Source organism: Acomys minous, assembly GCF_964271855.1.
Source record: "Acomys minous genome assembly, chromosome: 4".
Classification (NCBI taxonomy): Eukaryota; Metazoa; Chordata; class Mammalia; order Rodentia; family Muridae; genus Acomys; species Acomys minous.
Genome location: NC_140486.1, coordinates 101,441,349 through 101,462,356, shown reverse-complemented (window position 1 = coordinate 101,462,356; position 21,008 = coordinate 101,441,349). Strand labels below are relative to the sequence as shown.

The following is a 21,008-nucleotide window of genomic DNA, read 5'->3' as shown; positions in this document are numbered from 1 at the left end:
GCTCATGTCCACCCACGACACCTCCTGACCCAAAGCTGAAGTCCCTGTGCTGACCTGTCCTCTCTCCACACAGAACTGGAGATTAGAAGGCCTGTGTGAGGTACCTCTCCATGACTGCTCAAGCCCAGTGGCTCCAGAGCCACCTGCAGAACCCAGCTGAGCTCAGAGGCTGGAGGGGCTGCTCGCATCCTTCCTCTGGGGAGTGCAGAAATGGGAGCGGAGTGATCACTAAGGAGGAATTCCCCCTTATATGAGATGAAGAACGCATGGAGGGTACAGTAGTCCCTGAGCCAACAAAGTCTCCCCGAAGGGTGTTTGTTGTCCAGCCCTCTCTTTAGTATGTAAGGGCCTGTCCTAACACCACCGTGCAGTAGCCCTGCTTGGAGGTAGGCCTGCCGAGGGCAGGACTCTTTCCTGTCACTCAATGCCTGGCAGAAGTAGAGATTTAGCACTCTCTTGTTACATAAATGTGGGAATAAGTGAGCAATGCCTTGACAGTGTTCTACATATGGCAGACACCCATCACCTCACTTTCTTGTACCTTTGCTCCGTTTTTCTTAATCAGGACCTCTTGCTCATGACCCGTTCTCTGTTTCCTGACACTGGGAAGATGGAGATCATACACTCTCTGCGCACACAGCTTTTTTCCGGGCTGTACTTGCTCCCAGGTGTATCCATCTCCACAGGCTGCTGTAGCAAAGGACTACAAACTGAGATGGTTTAAACGACAAAACTTGCTTATTTGCCACTTTAGAGTATAGAAGCCCATGATCGATGGAGGTGCCCGCAAGTGTCCTGGTAAGTCTCTCCTCGGCCTGCAGGCAGGAGGATGCCATGGTGTTTGGCTGGGTGTGAACTCTCTTGGCCTTTGTCTATGCAGAGAGGGGGCTTGTCTCTGGTGTTCTTCATGTATCAGGACACCAGTCCTGTGGTACCAGGTTCCCCCATCACGACTACATTCAACTTCAGTTATCTCATCAAGGCCCGGCCTCCGAGCGCAGTCACCTTGGGATTTACAACGTCACCCAATAAAGCTGCAAAGAATGAGAGTTCAGCTTACAACACGAGGCAAGAGAAGCTGTCCCTGAGCCCCACACTTCATGGGGGGAACCACTCAGAGACTTCCTCTAGCTGCCCTCCTCTTGAGCGTGAGGAATCTGAAGATCACAGTCATGCCTGCCTACAGCAGAGAGTCGGCCTAACTGGAGGGGACCTGCAGCCCCAGAACTCTTTTCACAGAGGAAGTCTATGCCTCCTCCTCAATGGACGGCTGAGAGACAGCTATTTCTGAAGACCATGAGCAGATCTCTGAAAGCCAGCTGGTTCATGTGCATGTGCGCCCTGAGGTGCCCTTGTGGTGTGAGAAGGCGCCTGTGTGGGGGAAAATTAAGGTGGGTCAGGATCCAGAGGCAAGACTGGGGTCAGCTCCCCACATAGGTTCCATGAACATGGTGCAAATTTACTGCATACTTTCTTAGCTTAATGTGTAGCTTTTAGACCCTAAGACATGCTGTGTGCATCTTTTTGTTGTTGTTGTTGTTGTTGCTGCTGCTGCTGCTGCTGCTGCTGTTCTCATCTCCTGAGCAGGTGGCAGGTGGTGGGACCTTACACTCTCATTTGCTCCAGGCATTTCCTCTTTATGCTGGACACCCCACAGAATTATTCACAGCCTCATGCTGTCTCCCTTGAATGTGGCCTGACTCGAAACAATAAATTCTATACTCCCTTCCGCTATGAAATGCAAACGCTCACACAGAACTTTTGGGGAAGGGCAGACCAGTGGAGTGGGTGGGGTGTGCAACGATGGGGTAGCTGTTCACCTGCCCCTCAGCCGGCTGCAGCATGTACAAGGTGCTTAGGCCCACTTCCTCCCTGAGGAGCTTGCTGATTATGTATAGGGCACAAGGCTTAAGCTCCCCTGTCTCCGGGGAGCAATGCAGGAAGGTGCACAGATGTAGCAGAGTGCTTAATTAATCAAGGCCAAATGCACAGTAGGGGTGGAAGAAGAAATACGACTTTGTCCGCAGAATTCTCCAGACTACGGAGTCTCAGCTGTAGCACAGGAAATTCTGGCAAACTAGCTTAACAAAATATAACAACAACAACAAAAAAGGAATGAAAACTCTAATAAACAAAAAGAGCCCATGAAGCCCTTCTAGTGCCCCCCCCCCCAAGGCTTCACGTTAAGGACTGAGAAATGACTCGAGATTTTTTTTCTTAATTCTGACTCCTATTTCCATTTAACACTCTTGTCCCTTCACGTCCAGTGACAGAGGCGGCGAGGCAGGCTGGAAACAGGTGGGAGCATCTGGACCAGCCGCTGACCTTTGACTGCTTGGATCAGATCTCACTGTGCACCTTCTTCCCTCCTGGTTCCTCCATTCCCATCTCCAGATGCTGGGGCCCGTGTGTCCTGATCCCATGAACTCCCAGAAGCTCTGTCACCATTCTTGGCGCTGACTCACTCCATGTGTTGATTTCCTCTTGTAGGAAATGGCTGCTGTCAAGCTGCAGAGCCCCGAGTCTTTAGGGAGCCCCAAAGTCACCTGCCTCTTCCTATAATGTCACAGAGTTGTTCTTACTGTAATCTTAATATTCTCAATATTTAATTTTTAAAAGTAAGTAATGTATTCATGCAGAACAGTGTTTAGAATGTACCCAGTTCCTCTACAGCTTTGTAGATGAGAACATCTTCTACCAGAGACGTTTATTCCTCCTCTTCCTTATGATTTTCCTTAAGGAGCAGAAAATGAAATATAAAAGATATGTTACCTTGCACTAAAAAATGTTAGTGTTGAGCACTTCATGCATGACACTGCTTCTATATCACCCCTGCCTTCCCTCCTCCAAAACTGCTTGCGTGTCCGACCCGCTCCCTCCCAAATTCGTCATCCCGCCTTTGATTATTATTGTTACATGTATGCAAGTGTGTGTACATGCATGCACCCACACAGGTACATACATTCTCATGTGTATGTGCACCCGGGTCTGACCACTTGGGATTAGAGAACCTATGAAAGAGCCTCGTCCCTGGTGTAAATTGCTTCTTTCTCTCCCAGCAGCCATGCTTCTTACTCTAGGAGTGAAACCACATGGAAGTTCCTCTGTCCTACTGTGGCACGCCAACCAGCATTGTTGTTACGCTGGTCTTGTTCAGGTAATCATATTGTTGAGATTTAATGGTTACATTTTCTCTGTTGTATCTAGAGGACGAGGTCTGGCAGTAGGTACCTTTAAAAATACATTTACTTTATAATATATAATGTATATGAATACTTATATTTACATAACTATCTCTTTCCTGTTAAGTGGAACTTGCTGGTTTCTTTGAAGACTCAGTTGTGTCCCATGATGTTTTTCTGCACGATGTCTTATGAGAGGGCATGTGATGTTTTGCTGGGAGCAGACACGTGAGAGGGTGTGTGACGACTGGAAGGAGTATAAATAGAACCCGGGACAGTGGGGCAAGGCTTTTTGCGTTGCTACACTGTTACACCGTGCAGCTCTTTGCTTATCTTTGCTGGCCTTTGTTGGCCTTCGCTGGTCTTCACCTCACGGTGAGAAGTGCTACAGGGAAGGTCTCGTGGTGCTTCGGCTGCTTCTGGCTGCTTCCACTGACCTGTCCAATTCGGCAGAGCCTTGCAGTTTCTGCTGGATCATGCTACAATTCGGATTCATGTTGCTGTTTGGTGTTGGCTATTATTGGACTGGACTGCTGGTGTCCTGACAACGCAGAGTGTAATTGGCCTAAGGAACTACATCTAAACAGGTTCACAACCCCCTTTTTCTGTTTACATTCTTTCTCCCCTTCCTCTGGCCAGTGGGTTAGAAGTGAGGTTGAAGTGTTTAAAAAGCCTAAAGTGGGTTTTGAACAATTTAAGCCTACGTACCCAAATGTATGTCTGTGCACTACATGTATGCTTGATGTCTGCAAAGCTTGAACAAGCCATAAGAGGTCCTGGAACTGAAATTTAAAGAGAGTTGTAAGCCACTGTATGCCTGCTGGGAACCAAACCCTGGTCCTCTGCAAGAGCAACCATTGCTCATTGAGCCATCTCTCCAGACTAAGGTACTGCTGCTGTCATTTTGTTTTGTTTTTCAGGAAACTTTTCTTTATAATAGTTTCAAATTGGTAGAAAGGTAAGATATATTTGTTAACAGTTAATGATACAATATTGATACATAACTGTGAGTGGAACTCAGTCTGAATTGCTCAGGTTTTTTTTTTTCTTGTTGTAGGATACTATCTAGACTGACAGTAAATTTCATCATTGTGACACTTTATGTTACTGTTGTCTGTAGGATTTCTCACCTCCCAGTGCTTCTTGATGATCTTGATGGTGTTAAGAGTATTGGTGAGGCATAAAGTTACTTTCATCTGTCTTTCAAAGGTGATTTCTCAGATAGTGTTCTCATAGTCCAGATTAAGGTTCAAAGTTTTCTAACCAAAAACATGAAAGCCCTCTATCATGAAAAATTTAAGACGATGAAGAAAGAAACTAAGAAACACGTTAGAAGATACAAAGACCCTCCATGCCCATGGATTGGCAGAATTAAGCTGTGAAAATAACTATATCACCAAAAGCCCTATAAAACTCAAAACAATCCCAGTCAAAATTCCAATGATATTCTTCACAGAACTAGAAAAAAAACCCCTACAATTCATATGGAAATACAAAAGATCTGAGTAACCAAACAAATCTAAGCAAAAAGAATAATACTAGAGGTTTCATAATACCTAAACTCAAACTATACAACAGAACCATAGTGACAAAAGCAGACATGTGGCCCAAGTTAATGATGAAGATAATATAGAAGTTCTAGGAATAGATCCGCACATCTACAGCCAGCTAACTGTGTGTCAACCATTTACAGAGGAAAAGAGCACCCCCTTAAATACCAGTGCTTGGAAAAGATATCCACACATCCAGGGATGAAATTCTGTCAACATCTTTCATCCTGTTCACAATAAAAGCAACTAAAAAATGGATCAAATACCTTAATGCAGGATCTAAAATACTAAAACTACAGGGAAAGCACTTTAAGATACTGATACAGGTAAGAACTTTCTGAAATGGATTGCAAACACAAAAATAGCTCTGTGATTTTGTAAGTGGGATTCCATGAAGTTCAAAGGCTTCTTTACAGCAAAGGAAAAAAACACCAGAGGAAAGAGGAGGCCCACAGCATGTACTTCAGACAGGAGTCAGCATCTAGAATATACAGAGAATTTAAAAAATAATTTTTAAAAACCTCAAATATTCTAATCAGTAGATAGGCTAATGAACTAACTAGATAATTCCAAAATGGAAAAAAAATGAAAGGAAGACAAATGTCCAGGCACTTAAAAAAAAATATATATTCAATGTCTTTGGCCATCGGGAAAAATGCAAAGGGAAATTTGAGGGTCCACCTCATCCCAGTGAAAATGACTGTTATCAGGAAAGCAAAGGGCAACCAATGCTGATGAAATGATGGGGGAAAGTAGCCCCTACTCACTGCCGAAAGGAAGTAAATAGGTACGGCCATCATGGAAATCAGTATGGAAGTTTCTCCAAAAATTTAAAAACAGAACTACCAAAACAAAACAAAAAGAGAAGTGAATTACCATCTAACAACTCCTGGGCATATCCCCAGAGGATTCCATACCATGCCACAGACACACCTACACATCACGTTAACTGCCACTCTAATAACAACTGCAAGGAAGCCGCATCACTCTAGATGTTCATCAGCAGGTTGATAGATAATAAAAAACGTGGTACATATTCACAATGGAGTGTCATTCTACTGTAAAAAGAAAAATATTATTCTTAGAAAGTGGATGAATATGAAAATTATATTAAGCAAGATACCCAGACTCAGAAAGACAAATACTGCATGTTTTCTCTCATATGGGTACTTTTAATTTTTAATGTGTGTGTATGTGTATTTTTCCATGAGTGCATATTTATGATGTGTTCGCGTGTGTGCATGCATGTGTGTATATTTGTATGTATGCCTATATAGATCATAAAATTTAAAAGAGCCTACATCCAGGAGAATGAGGTCTTAAGTGAAAGGGACAAAAGAGGATTACATGTGATCTGAAGGCAAATTAGGGGCTATCGGGCAGGGGAGGGACCAGAAGGAAAGGTCAGGGGAGTGGGAGATCCACAAGAAGAAAGTGTGTGCAAAAATGCCATAATGAAGCTACTGTGTATGCTAGTTTTAAAAACTAGTTTAAAAAATAGGGGTGGTGGTGGGAGGAAGACTGTGGTTCTTGGCTTTGTATATACTATCAGAGATAAAATGTCGTTTTCACAACTGCAAAAATGACTGACTGCCTCTAGATAAACTTTTGCTTATCTGTGAGTTCACTCCTTATTTCTCTTTGCGTATTGAATCCTCTGAACATCACCATGGTTTGGTTTTATTCAGGCTAAAGATGAGAAATTGTCTAATGTTTGGAAGGCCCCGGAGGTAAGAGCTGAAGAGATTCCTTGCAGTCACAGGGCTCTAACTTTTTTCTGGCAAGGTAGGACTCTGCTAGGCTTTCCGGTGGCTGTTACAGGAGATCTCCACCCTCAGCCTTCCCGTGGTTCCCTCCCTGTGAGCTCACTTCCTGTTTAGCAACTGCCTAGAAAGGAAGTCAGGACCAGGTCAGGCCCCAACCCTCCATCATAACCGCAGGATGGCGAGGCTGCACGTCACCATCATCTGTTGCAAAGTTCTCATTTTATAGTGGGAGGCGTGACGTGCGGGAGGTCACACAGCGGGTGAGAGCAGAAGTCCTGACCAAAGTCCACTTTCTTTACTTTTTGGCTTGGCCGCTCTCCATGGTGCCTGCTTCTGCTTGGAGTCCTGTGGCTGCCTTCAGTGAAAGCCTCTAAATTTTACTTAAACAGAACTCCAGGTAATCTAAAGAGTGAGTCCAGCTAGGCTGAATTATTTTCCCTGCCTTAAAAGAGGGCATTAACCCAATGGGAGATGTGCTACAACCGGGCATCCAAGCTCCAGTGACCTTTGAATGTGGGCACCTGGGCTTTATTGGGTGCTAAATACTTTGACTATCATCCTGGCAATAACCTCTGATACGGCATCATTGAGTCATTTTTCTCTTTGGCTTGCCTGGGGTCCCTGGGAAGGTCATTCTGCCTGTCCATGGTATAATTACTTGGCCTGAAGAATCTCTTCCCTCCTTTATTTAAAACATAGTCCACCCAATTGAAACTAGAAAACAAGTATATGAGATACTTGGTTGTTGTATATGAGTATATTAGTATATGAGTCACACAAGGTTGTTGCTTTTATCCTTCTCCTTTGCAGAGGAAGCCTGTGTTTTAAGAATCAGCTCAGCTTTCAAAGGAAAGGGTTGGCAAAGTGTGGTCCACAGGCCAAACTCACCTTTCCCTCTGTTTCTAAGCAAAGAATGCACAGCTCTAAGCAAAGAATGGTGTTTAAGTCTTTAACACAGGCAAAGGGTAGGTAACAGGCACTATCTTTAAAGACCAAAGTATTTATCATCCAGCCCTTTATTGAGAAAATTTTCTGGACCCTGACTTGAAGTTGAGATGGTAAAACACCAAAGCATTCCCAAATAGGTTAGGGACATCAGTTATGAAATAGGGGCTCTCGATTGGCTGAGGGTGAAATATTAAATCAGAAGGAAGACTATATTAAACTCAGTGTAACAGTTAGCTTTGTCAACTTGACGTAGCATAGAATCACGCAGAGAAAGTCTTTCAATATTGCACTGGCCTGTGGGCAGGTCCAGAAGAATTGTCTTATTAAGTTAGTTGATGGAGGAGGAGCCAGCCTACTGTAGGTGATGCCATTCCCTAGACAGGAGTCTTGGATAGAAAAAAAAATAGAGCTTACCACAAGCAAACAAGCATGCATGGGCATCCATTTCTCTCTTATCTCAATCATGGATGTGACATGACTAGTTGTTTCAAATTCCTTACCATTTTATCTTCCATTTATCTTTATGATGGACTATAAGTGTTAACTCTGAGCTGAAATAAATCCTCCTCCTCTAAGTTGTCTCTTGTAGGGCTGTGCTATCACAGCAACAGAAATAGACCTAGGAAAGCTAGAGTAGAAAGTTGAAACCAATAAAAACAAAGAGGATAGTTGGCAGCCAGTGGTCAGAACTTAAAACCAGAGAAACAGAAGGAGGCAGGCAGCAGTAAGTTAGGGCAGGAGGGGTGACCCTGGAACAACTGCCACACACCTCTCCAGTGGGTGCCATTTTCTTAGATGCCAATGAGAGACACAGGCAGGTGCATGTGGGATACACAACAGTGAAGGAAAATGACAGAAATCGAGCCTACCCAAGGACATAACTTTGACCTCTTTTACTCTCACATAGTGGAAATAAGAGGATGGGAGAGTTTGGTTGATGTCTTAGAATCAAAGAATATTTTTGTCATTGACTATTAAATACCAGTGAAATTGGCAAGGGATATGGTGGGGGACTGAGATAAAGAAAATAGGTTACAGTAACAACAGGAGCAAGAAGGTTGAAAGGTAAAAGTGAACTGAAGGCCTGGAGTTTCTCTAGAGCCACTCACAGGAAAGCGAGGTAGCCACAAGCGGGATCTTCCTGGCATCTGGGACTCCATCTTGGCACTTTTGCCCTCATGGAACCCTGACACAGAGTGTCGGGAACCCGGATTCTGCCAAGTCTCATTGCCTGACATTTCCACTACGTGCTCACATGCATCTTTGTTTCGGAGGATGGACTAGGGAGGGTGGGGTGTTCTAGTCTGGGACACAGTGGGTGGTAAGAGTTTCCAAGAGGGCAAAGACAGGCTGATTGGTTCAGTCACTTAGGGCATGTTGTTAACCAGCCAGGTCATATCCTAGTTCCCTACCCCACCCAATGAAAGGCCTCCTTTCTAGGGTCACAAATTTCAGTCCTCATCAGAAAATGGGAGGGGAAGGGACAATATAACAGTTAACACTGTACAAATCTACCTCCTCTGATGAAAAAAGAATTTGACCAGACAGAGGGAGGTCTCTTAACATTTTATTATATATCATTGCCCGCTTATTTGGGCTATGAACACATAAAGGTTCTGTATCGTTAATTTGGGCTGACAACAAACCACCTTAAAGATTGAGGGCATAAACAGCAACGACTCGTTTAACTCTCGATGTTTACAGATTGGTTGAGCAGTTCAGTTGTAGGCCAGCCTAGCGGGTCTTTACCACGTTTCCATGAGCACCTTTAATTGGAGGGAGGATCAGCAGATGGTTAGATGATCTGAGATGGTCCCACTTCACTGTCTGCCTATCACCAACTGCCAGTCAGGGCAATGGGGAACGCAGGACTTGTGTCTCTAATTCTCCAACAGATTTGCCTGCATTCATTCACAGGACTGATGGCAGAGGACACAAGGACACCAAGAGAGGGAAATGTATGCATAATTCTTGTCTCAAGCATCTATTTATTTTATTTGGGGACGCACAGGTGTCCCAGTGCATATGTAGAGGACAGAGCACAACTTACCGGAGTCACTTCTCTCCAAGAAGTAGGCCCAGGAGATCAAACTCAAATCATCAGGCTTGGCAGCACAAGCAAATGTCTTTACTTGCTGAGCCATTTCCCTTGCCCTTATATTGGCCTTTTAATGTTATCAGAGGAAAGCTAAGGAAAAGGCTCAGTTGTTAAAGTAATTACCACATAAACAGGAAGACCAATGTTGAGATTCCCCATTAAGTATGTAAAATGCTGGGCGAGGTGGCACAGGCTTGTCTCTCAGCACTGGGAAGGCAAAGACAGAAGTGTCTCTAGATCCCACTGGCCAGCTGATCTTGTCCAGTCAGTGAACTGCAGGTTTTGAGAGAGACCTTGCTCCAGACAACAAGGTAGAAAGCAATCTGATGAGGATTACACCCAATGATGACCTCTGCCCACTCCACATGTGCATATGCGTCTTTAAACAGCTGTCAAGATGCTGGCTTTGATTTATTCTAGAAACAGAAGTGATGAGGCAGTATCAGTGCATTTTAAATGAATGGTGGTTATTTTAGTCTAAAAACAGTGCTGAGTGCTTTGCTCCCAGTATTTCATTTTCTCCTCCTTCAAAGGCAGGACCAATATGCAGACTCCATTTTAAGTCACATGGTCCACAATCACCCCTTACACTCACATTACTTTTGAGGATTCAGGATTGGACCAAACAAAGTCCCCATTGTTTTAGAAACAAAAAAACAAAAGAAATTCTCTAGAATTCCTTTTCTCAAGTCCACAGAGTCTTGGCAGGCCCAAGTCAAGGGACAGAATGGGCGCACCATCCCGTGACACCTAAAGAGAAAGTGGATTTGGCTCCCGATCTGTTAGGTGACTCGGGTGAGTGGTCAAGCTGGGCATTTTTCAGTTGACAGTTGACACTGACATGAAAGATGGATGATCCAGGTGTATACATGGCAAGGCTGCATCTGTCATATGATCTCTTTAGGGTCGGGATTTGGGTTTTTCCAGCCCTTGTACACAATCCTTCCTGCCCGGCCATATCTCTTCCTTCTGTTTCCACATTTTCTAAGACCCTTTCTGTTCTAGAAATGTGTGATGCCATGACATACCGTTGCGGAGAAGAGATCATTTTAACTAAAATCAGTGTCAGTCTCTCACTCTCAAAACAAAGCCCTACTCTGTGAGAAGACCCTGTGATGCCGCTCAGCAGCAGACCAATTCACTGGAAGTGGGGGATCTGGGGGAGACAATAGGCACTCTATTCAGGACCGAAACTCAGACTTGAACGCCTTGAGTCTGGCTCTCAACCCTCCACGCACTATAAATTTTATTATTTACGCATTGACTTTCCCCAGCAGGAAAGAGACCAGCTAAAGTAGCATGTAACATCCTTCCTGTTCCCATGCAGCTGGCTGAGGCTTCTCTTCCCTCTGGTCAAGTCTGATTTGTATTTCTTCCTGGTTAGTATGCCCACCTCCCCCCTCAGCGCTCCAGCTTTCTTTCTGTCTCACTGTAAGTGACATAAAGAAAAGTGCGTGACTTTGCAAGAGTAAGCAGACTCTGAGAGTCCGCAGGAACTCAATACTCAGGACAGGATAAGGCCTTCTGTCTCCCCACTTTTTTTTAATTTAATTTTTTATTAATTTACTCAGATCACAACTCAATTGCTATCCCATCACTTGTATCCTCCCTTTCCTCCCTCCCTCCCACCCTCACCCTATTCCCCTCCCCTTGGTCCATGACTGAGGGGGATCTTCTCCCCCACTTTATGGTCATAGGCTATCAAGTCTCCCTACTTCTCAACCTCAGTTTTGTCATCTCAACAAATCCTTAGGAAAGCCTCCTGGGAGAGGGGGTAATCACCTTCCCACCCAATCTGATGGCTCCAGACACCTAACCTTTCACTAAAGGGTTCCGTGGCTGTTTCTAGTTAGGTGTCTATGTTGTTGGCTGACCTGCTTACATACCATGTGTATGTGCCTTGTCCCCTCCTTTCTCCAGATACCCTGGCCCCATCTGTAGTCTACCTAGGGCCATTCAGAATCCCAAGCAACACACTGTTCAAATTCAGTTAGCTTTTATGAGGGTTCCATTTCACAGAGTACACTCCCTGTCGTTCACAGACAGGAGAGAAGACAGAATTGAACAGAGCTGAATGATCTTGTAGATTTCTCTAGATTGTAAGAATCAATATCCCCAACCTTTTCACCATGTAGTAAAACTAGATTACAACATGGAAACAAGTATTTCTCCTGTCTCCCTGATGACTAATTTATCAAGTCAACCTCAGGTGTCTTTTCTCTTGAGACCAAATCTCTCACTGGGACCTAGATCTCATCAATTTGGAGAGGCCAGCTGACCAGAGAGACCCAAGGATCTGTTTGTCTCTGTTTTCCCAGTGTCAGACTTACAAGTGCATTCTACTGTGACCAACTTTTATGTGAGTTCTGGGGAATTGAACTCAAGACCACATGCTTGCATAACAGGCACTTTTATGACTCAGCCATCTCCCAAACTACTTTATCCAATTCCCCCACCCCCCCCCCCCAATTCATTCTATAAATATGACACAGCTCAAAGTTCTATAGATGAGACAGTATGTGCTTGCTGCCTCTGAGCGAGGCCAAAGGACCTGACTAAGTTATAAAGGGCTTCTTGAACTCGTCTCCAATGTTAAGGATCAGTATGAACGTGGGGTGAAATCACCAGTGTTCATGGCAGGGCAGGGACCCTACATCCACACCCAGCCCATCATCCTAAATGGAAGGCTTTGACACAGTCCCATTAGGGAGACGTGCCACTGCCCAGGCTTATAATTAGTGCTGCAAAAACCTCAAATACTTTGCTTCTCAAAGGTCAGTCAGCAGCTTCACTGAGGCCCTATAAACTGGCTTGGAAAACCTCACTGTCTAGACACATGCTCTCTATTCTGCCAAATGGCAACTTTCTAATTTTACCATCCCTTCTTCATTTATTGGTTGGCTTCTCAACATAAAGATGGGCTTTCCTTCCCTCTCCATTAGTTGTCAGTAGTCTGACAACTTTTAGTTAATAGTCTATAATATTTAAAAACAGTTAACTCTTTTATCTAATCTATCTCAGAGTTGGCCAATAGAAGCTCCCACAAGCTGCAACCTCAGTCTTTTCCTCGATTTTTTCTTTGGGCATCTTGATACTTTTTAAAATGAAAAGATACTGAAGGCTTGGCTCTTTTTTTTTTCTCTCCCCTGGCCACAGAATCTACCATTTCTTCAAAGAATTTACATTCCTCTTAGTAGAGAATGTGTTCAGGAACCAAGACGGGATGCCTGATATGTTCACTGCCTTCATGACTCATTAGTGTTAGACCCGTTAAAAGGACAGAACTAGAATATAAACACACACGAGCACACGCCTGCCCTCAGGCATCCATCTCTGTATTAATAACCAGACACATCAGTCAGCTCCTCTGGAGGTCTGTGTTCAAAGTGCCACGCCCTAACCTGATATCCCTGGATTCGTTCTGCCCTTTATCAGGAACACGTGCATAATGAATGATCATCTGTGAAAGTGAGGGGAATCCAGTGCTAGCATTAACAGGGTAACTTCAGAGTCACTAAGCCCATCCCGCCCACACCTCCATGAAAAGCAAGCCTCATTGTAAAAGCCCAGGAAACGATTGGCAGTTCACTTACTGGCTGAAGGCCACACAGTCAACAAATACCGAGTTAGCGCCTCCTGAAGCATCAGGCTGGAGGCTTGTTCCCCTCTTGGCTTGCTTTGAGGCATTTCCCTGAAACCTTGTCTAAGACATCTGCACTCTCATTCCTGAGGCTCTGCTACTGACACGGAGACAAAGTACACCTCTAATGAAATTCCAAGTAAACACTCAGTGAGGGCTTTCTCATTTCCCCGAAGTTAATCCAAGAAACCAATCATAAATATCTCCATTCCCATAAACACAATTACCCGCTTATTGTAAGAGCGTTATCTCCCAGGGCTATCCACATTCCTATGGCTTCTCTACCCCCATGGTTAGGCACGAAGGTCTCTCTTTTCTTCCAGTAAACCCTGATCCATCTTCTTAACAAAGGCTCTCCAATACCTGTTTCTCGAAATGCACAGCAGGGCAGGAAAGTGCCGTAGCCACAGGAGTTTATTTCAGATCCATCCACTTCTCACGTTCTCCACCCTCCATATTTAAAAATATTTATCTAATTAAGTTTATAAGTGAGAAATTGAGAAACATATGGAAGTAAGGAAAGGACCAAAGATGTGAAATAGGCCATTCATTCTACCCTCCTCGGCTACTATTCCTGAACTGGGGGACTTGGCTGAGCTCTGATGGAATGCCATGCAATAAAACGTCCATAGGATGCCAAGTTTAGGTTCAGAATGAAAAGAAAACAAGATCCCTCCTACAAGACAAACTATTCAGTTTGGAAATGAGAGGGACTTTTAAAAGGTCCTGCGTTAACCCTTCATGGTGAGGAGTTTCCACAGGGCAAGAACCAGCCTGCGTCTTGGAGAGCTGCTTAACGGGCAATGCAGAGAGGGTTCAAAAGCTTTTATTTCCCTGAATAGGGACCTGTTTCCTTTGAAAGCCTTGCTCTCTCTCCCTTTGCACAGAATCTCCTTCACCATAACCTGTCTAAAGGGAGAAAACGTATGAAGTGGAGGAGAGGGGCCAATGCCAGGTGCTAGAGATCGTACACAATGCACTCTATTCTCTGCTCTTTAGAATCCATCCCTTTCAAAGCTGATTCACAAAAATGTCCAAGTCCTTGAACAGGGTTAGCTCCATGGACTAACCTAGCTAGGAGTCTGGGTAGATGCTTTCTCAATACATGTAATTTGTAAGTCACAACGAGTGAAAGAATGGGACAAGCCTTCCCAGATTGACTTGAGTGTTGTGTTGTTCAGATCTGGTCCAGTTAACCTTGATCATTGCGTCACACTATGACACAATGATAATGTTTTAGAGCAGTTGTGCTCAACCTTCCTAAGGCTCTGGCCCTTTAATACAGTTCCTCCTGTTGTGGTGACCGCCCCCAAGCAGAAAATTATTTATGTTGCTACTTCATAACTATAATTTTGCTACTGTTACGAATCATAGTGTAAATATCTGATATGTAGGATGTCTGATATGTGACCCCTGCGGAAGGGTCCTTGAACCCCAAAGGGGTCTTGGCCCACTTGTTGAAAACTAGTCTTTCAGAGGTTATCAGTTTATCATGGCAAGAAATGCATGGTGGGGCTCAAGCAGCTCGTTCGGTGACATTGAGAGGTTATAGCATGACTTTTTCGTATCTTGCAGGAGCAGGAGCTCTAGAGTGTTTAGCTGGAATAAAGGCAGATTCCCAGGTCCATCCCCAGAAACTTATTCTTTCCAGCAAGGCCACAGTCCTAAATGTTCCTGACCTCCTCCAAACAACTGGTTCCCAAACTGGGCATGACTGGTTCAACATGTGAGCATCATTTCACATTCAAATCACAACAGCCTATGGCTATGCTTTTGTTCCATTTCCACTTTTAAGATGATAAGTATGTGTCCCAGACAATTAGGATAGACCTGGTCACACTGTGTTGTATACTTCTTCAAATGGCAGTTGCTAAACCAGATGCTACAGATATATCTATGACCCCGGCCACGATGCTAGCTGGAATTCTAGCTCTTTGCAGTGTTCTTTCGCCTCACTAGTCCAGAGATGCTGCTGGAACTGTGAATGGATCCTTCCTGCTCAGCCTATAACCATGGAAGAAGCCCAGCTGCTCCATTCAGCAGAAGACCGACACAGAGGAGCCAGGCATGCATGTGATCTCCCAAGCAGTCAAGCAATGATGTGTGAAGGGAAGGTGACCTTGAGATAACAAAAACATGGATCCATTTCCCAGCCCTATGCAGTGAACAACAACAAAATATGTCTTCTCTGAGTTCCAGGTCACGTCTCGAATGCCAACGTGTGGCCCTACTTAAGTCAAAATAGCTCCATCGCTTCATTCACAGGACACACCTGCTCATTTAGGTCTGGGTGAGTTCCAGCTTAAGCAGCACCGTGTTTGTTTTCAGTACTGCTTTCTCATGATTTAACTGCGGGGGCGGAGCCTTGTTTGTTAGTCCCCGTGGCCCCTTCCTTAGAGTGAGTTCATTCTCAGCAACCTCATTCCCCTGGTCTGTGGTTTATCCTCAGCTGGGAACTTTCTAGTCCCTTGGCATGGATTGGGGCGATGCTTATGTCTTCGTTCCTTCACGTATCCATGGCTACACGGATATGAAGGAGAGGCAGAGGAAGCAAAGCCACTTGCCTAAAACTCCTAAACCAAGCAGCAAGCTTTGTGTCTCAGAGTGTGGGGAACAAAGAGTTGGGGAGAAACCCTATGCTGTAGAGTCAGCGGTGAAAACCCTCTAACCGGTCCAAATATCTTGCTATGGAAAGTGTACAGGATGAAATGATCATCATAGTCCACCTGGCCTACTACTGCCACAGAGTGGGTGGCTTAAACACCAGCGTTAAATCCTCAGAGTTCTGGAGGGCGGCAGGTGAGAATCAGGTTGATCTGAGGTAGACTGTCTGCTCAAGCTGCGCTGCTGGCTTTGCTGCTGTCTTCCATAGGTCACTCTGAACTGCAGACATCTCCAAATGATGGTTCCTTCTGCTAAGAGCATGAGTCCTAGCTTCAGAGCCACATCCTCATCACATAAGCCCCCAAGTGCCCCATGCAGAAAGGCTAAGTTCAGAGTATGAGGGGGAAATGGGCAAACATTCATTCATTCTCTGAAAACCGTTCATGTTATAGGGCCGCATGGGAGGCTGACATTTTGAGTGCAAATTAATTTACAAACCATCTTTTCTCTATTGCCTATCAGGTTCTGCCTTATGATGTAACTCTTTGCTACCCAAATGGTAGAATCTGAATTGGCGGACAGCACTTTCTGATAGGAGAATGCTTTGGATGCTTGGTAATTGTTTTGTGCCTCTTCAGTAATCCTCTAAATGCTCTCTCTTTGAGCACTGTCATTGTCATGGTGACCACTAGTAGTGGTGGCAGAAGTATTAAGAAAAGATAGCACCTGATATTATAGGCAGTCCATGGCGTTCCTGAAACAATGAGTAATTAACCGAATTGCAGTTGATAACTTGATAAAAATGCATTTGTAAAGGCGGGCATATCACCTCAAGTGTTTCAGGCTGCATGAAAAAACAAAAACAAAAACAAAACAAAACAACAAAACACAAGAGATTTTATATGGAATGTAGAAACATCTGCCTGAAAGATCCATCCACTTTAGAAGCAAGATTTCCAGGTTGAAAAGCCACTGGAGGTAGAATTTGGCACAGATGCTCCTAACAGTATAATGCTTTGCCGCGTTCCTGCAAATGTCTACTTTCTGACTTATGTAAACGTACACAGAGAAATAATGGAAGCCAGTGGCCCTCGGTGGATGTTCTCTGCCTATCACTTTGTAAAATAATTTGCTGCACATTCTCTTAGGAAAACGAATTACATTGTCAACAAGACTCAGCCTCCTTTGGAAAGGAATTCTAACAGTCGTCACTGCGCAAGCAGACCCCTGAGGCTCTCAAGATTGTCTAACTGCACCTGCACTCCTCCCCGAGCATGCCCTGTCCTCATCACCCTGCCAACAACGTGGGTGCTCTCTCTGGGAAATGCAATTTTATCCATCTTGCGGCATTTCCAGGTACATTTTAGCATCTTGTATGGTTGAGCTTCTTCATCTAACTCTACATCTCTTATAGTTTTGGTTGAGAGCCTCGCCTTTAATGGCTGAGCCATCTCTCCAGCCCTATCTCGACATTTCTATACAGACATCAAATTGTATTTAAAGTAAAAAAAAAAAAAAAAAGGTGCTAGGAGGGAAGAGAAGAAATTCTCAGAGTAATCTTTTGGGTTCCCTCTGCCTCTAGGTCCCGCTGCCACTGCTCACCCCTCTCCTGCTCCTCGCAGGCAAGCTTATCTGCTGCACTCTGAACTCTGTCCACCTTCCTGCAAGATTAATGCTCTCAGGACAGTGTTAACACTTAGCTCTCTTGGAGAGAAAACAGATTCTGTATGGTTCAGAGACAGGCCTCTGGGGCCCCACACTGGCAATCAGACAGGCCCTAGCAAGATGAGTTCCAGGTGGAGAGAGTGGCCTGAGAGAAACAGGCTGCGTGAACTCAGGCTGTGGCCTCAGAGCAAAGCAAAGCAAAGCAAATCCAAAGCAAAATACTTCCATACATAAACCAAATCCAACCCAAGCGGCTACTGGATGAGCACCTGAGCCACTCAGGGACAGCCGGGTTTACATTTGGGGTTCCAGTCAGCAGCACAGCAGTTAAATGCTCATTCTTTCAGTTCTTCTCACTGGGCAGCACTGGAGAGTTAGTTCAGTGCTTTGCACATGCTGAGCAAGCACTTTACCACAGAGCTACATCCTGAGTCCTGTTCTTTTCATTGGTGTGGATATTTGGCATTGTCCCATGGGTTTGCACCCTACTGATGAATAATTTAAGATAGGTATTGTGGGGTATAAGTTTTGTTGTTAATGTAGTTTAAGCATTTCATTTGGTCGCTGTTGCATCCTCTGCTTTATGAATGTCAGAGCTGTTCTCACACAGCCAATCGGCTAGCCAGTGGGGCCTCGTGGAGATCTTGCCTCAAGACCTTTCCTGATTCCCTACTGTCTCTAGATGAAGCCATTGCTCTGAAAAGAAGGAAGAATCAACTGACATCTGTTTTCTCTGACAGTGGCAATGCTTGCCCTACATATTGTTTCTGTCCACTACTTTGTTTCTTTGTTCCAAATGGAGATTGATTGGTGTGATGCTTAATGTTGCCCATCAACTTGACCGGATCTGGGATGGCCTAGGAGACAGGCCTCCAGCCACACCTGCAAGAAGTGATCTTGGTTAGGTTAATCACGCTAGGAAGACATGCCCTTAAAGTGAGTGGCACCATCCCTGGGCCTGGGGTCCTAGGCAGCACAAAAAAGAAGTTAAGTGTGGACATTCATCCTTCCATTCTTTCTGACTGTGGACACACTGGGACCAGCTGCTTCAGGCACCCACCACTATGGCTTCCCTGCCATGGAAGACTGACTGTCCTCTGAAAGTGTGGGCTTAAGTAAACTTTTCCATCCTTAAACTGCCTTTGTCTGCGTGCTCTGTTACAGCAAGGAAGCAAGTATTAAGACAACGTGTAGTCTACCATCACTGCTTGGATCTACCTACTAGTGACCCTAAGAGACGAGGTAGTGTGAACTGTTTCTAGGGTAGGTATTTGAATTGCCATCTAGCTTCCTTCTGAACCCCAGTACCATGGTGTCAGTTTATTGTATTTGAACCAACTCCAACTTGTAACCTTCTTTGTAGGGTTTTGTGCCCAGAGCTCTAACAGCAGTTAAAAATGAAGTCACTAACATAGTTTGCGTGGGTTTTGTTAAAGCCTCCTGAGTCTCCACAACAAGTGTCCAGACCCATTTTATGACACCTACAGTCCCCTCAACCCCTGCCCTGGCTCTGTAGTTTATGCTTCCCTGCCCTCACACTCAATGGCTTCAGCAGGCTTTTGTCCCCAAAAACAATCCCATTGGGTGACCTTGAAGAGCCACTCCCTTTGAGAGGGATGTGTTGACAACTCAGAGACTTCTTACCACAAGGGCTGACTCATGATTGGAAAATGTCACACCTGAGAAGAAAAGTGGCATTCGGTTCCAATTTCAACCACTGTGACCTCTTGGCCAGAGCCAAGTGGCCTGTGGCCCTTCAGGGAACCATTCATAGCTTGGCCTGTCATACCCTAGTGATTTTGGAAATGGCTTCTAATTATGGTTCCACAGATATGACTCTCAATAATGATATTTTGCATCAAAAGATTGCCTTTGTCAGTATACAGTCCCCATGTTGCTATGTCTCACTAGTCAGTGTCCAGTTTTCTTTTTACACAGAGGAAGGCTTCTCTGAGAAAGGAAATTCTGTTACCTCTTAATGCTTTCTTCTGGAAAGACAGAGAGACAGAGAGAGAGAGAGAGAGAGAGAGAGAGAGAGAGAGAGAGAGAGAGGAGAAAGATAAGGAGGGCAAGAAGAGGTGGAGGAGGAAGAAGAGGAGGAGGAGAATGAGAGGAAGGAAGGAAGGAAGGAAGGAAGAAGAAGAAGAAGAAGAAGAAGAAGAAGAAGAAGAAGAAGAAGAAGGGAAGTAACTTCTTATGTAATTGGTGAGTACTTGGATACAATTGCTTGTGTTCATAAATAAAGTAATTTTACTTCAAGGAAAGACACTGTCTCTTTTGTGTTTTCCTGTCCACCCATGAATGTTCTTTTCCCCAGAAAATTTGCATGTGGAAGACAATGGAGGAAATCTTCGCTCGTCTCTTTTTTTTTTTTCTTTAAAAAAAAAAATAACTAGTTTCTGGAGCAAGAAATCAGGCTGGGAAGAGTTTCACACTGGGAACCAATCAACAGAAAGAATGAGTAGTCCTGGAACCCTATCATTGGCCTCCCACTTAGTCCCCAAGAGCTGTCACCTGAAGAGCAATGCTGATGCTTTAGTATGATTTGACTCTGTTTTTATGGAGTTGGAAGGAAGGCAGATGCTAGGTTGCTCCATACACACTTGGCCACAGGAGAAGCATCACACTTGCTGCTGCACCACACCTCCCTCCAAGCTTGTCTGAAGGAACTTTCCATGAGGGCCAGTTGGGCCTCACCTGTGCTCATAAAGCAATGGCTTCTTGGTTCATTCACTGGCCCTTTTTCTCATGCTCAGAAACAAGCCTTTTCCTGTTCCTGGCTCTCATGGCAAAGCAGTGCCCACCGGCCTCTCAAGGGATCACTTCCCTATTACAGATGGGCCCTAATGAGAATGCCAGTAACTAGCACTGGTCACTGTGATACTACCTCCTTCATACTGCTCTGGGGGTTGCATTGAAATGGAAAGTTTGTCCTTGTGTTAATTCTGGCCTGAATTTTGGCATCTGGTTTAGGAATCATTTCTTTTGACCAAGATTTCATAGTGGAAGATGCTCCAACCCAAACAGCATCTCAACATCAGCTAACACCTTCTTCCTGCATCTGGCCAGGCTCCATCCTGTGGATTCTCCAAGGCTTAGATGACTCTGGTACATTCTAGAGTTTTACTTTTTTTTTTTAAATTCTCTTTCTTCAACCATTAAAAGAGGCACTTAAGCAACCTGGTTAGTGTTATTATTCCCAAATGTCTTCTCTGGTTTGTTTAATGTATTTTGCCTATATATTTGATTTATATTAAACTGGTGAATATGAGCTTGGATATAGGATGTCTCTAAGTTTTCATGTTTTGAAGGCTTGATGCCAGTTGCTGTGGTAATGTTAGTAAGAGGAGATGAGCTTATGAGAGCACGAATTTCATCCGTCCGTTCAGAGCTGGATGGACTTTTAGGAAGTATAGGGCCCCCTTGAAGGAAATAGGTGAGTGGAGGCCATCTTTGAAAGATATTTCTTTCCCAGGATATTCCCTTTCCTAACTCTTTTCAATTTACTTTCCATATTTTGTTCTACCACTGCCTGCTATCCATGTGTCCTGCCAT

The 21,008-nt window shown here is 44.5% G+C and overlaps 1 long non-coding RNA gene across 1 annotated transcript; it reads left to right on the top strand.

Annotated features, from left to right (window-relative positions):
- The first annotated feature begins 15,040 nt into the window (after positions 1–15,040).
- LOC311596919 lies at positions 15,041–18,650 on the top strand. The gene is made up of 3 exons (XR_014779035.1): positions 15,041–15,474; positions 16,937–17,144; positions 18,136–18,650. It is a non-coding gene; the product is annotated as an uncharacterized lncRNA (long non-coding RNA).
- Positions 18,651–21,008: the final 2,358 nt, after the last annotated feature.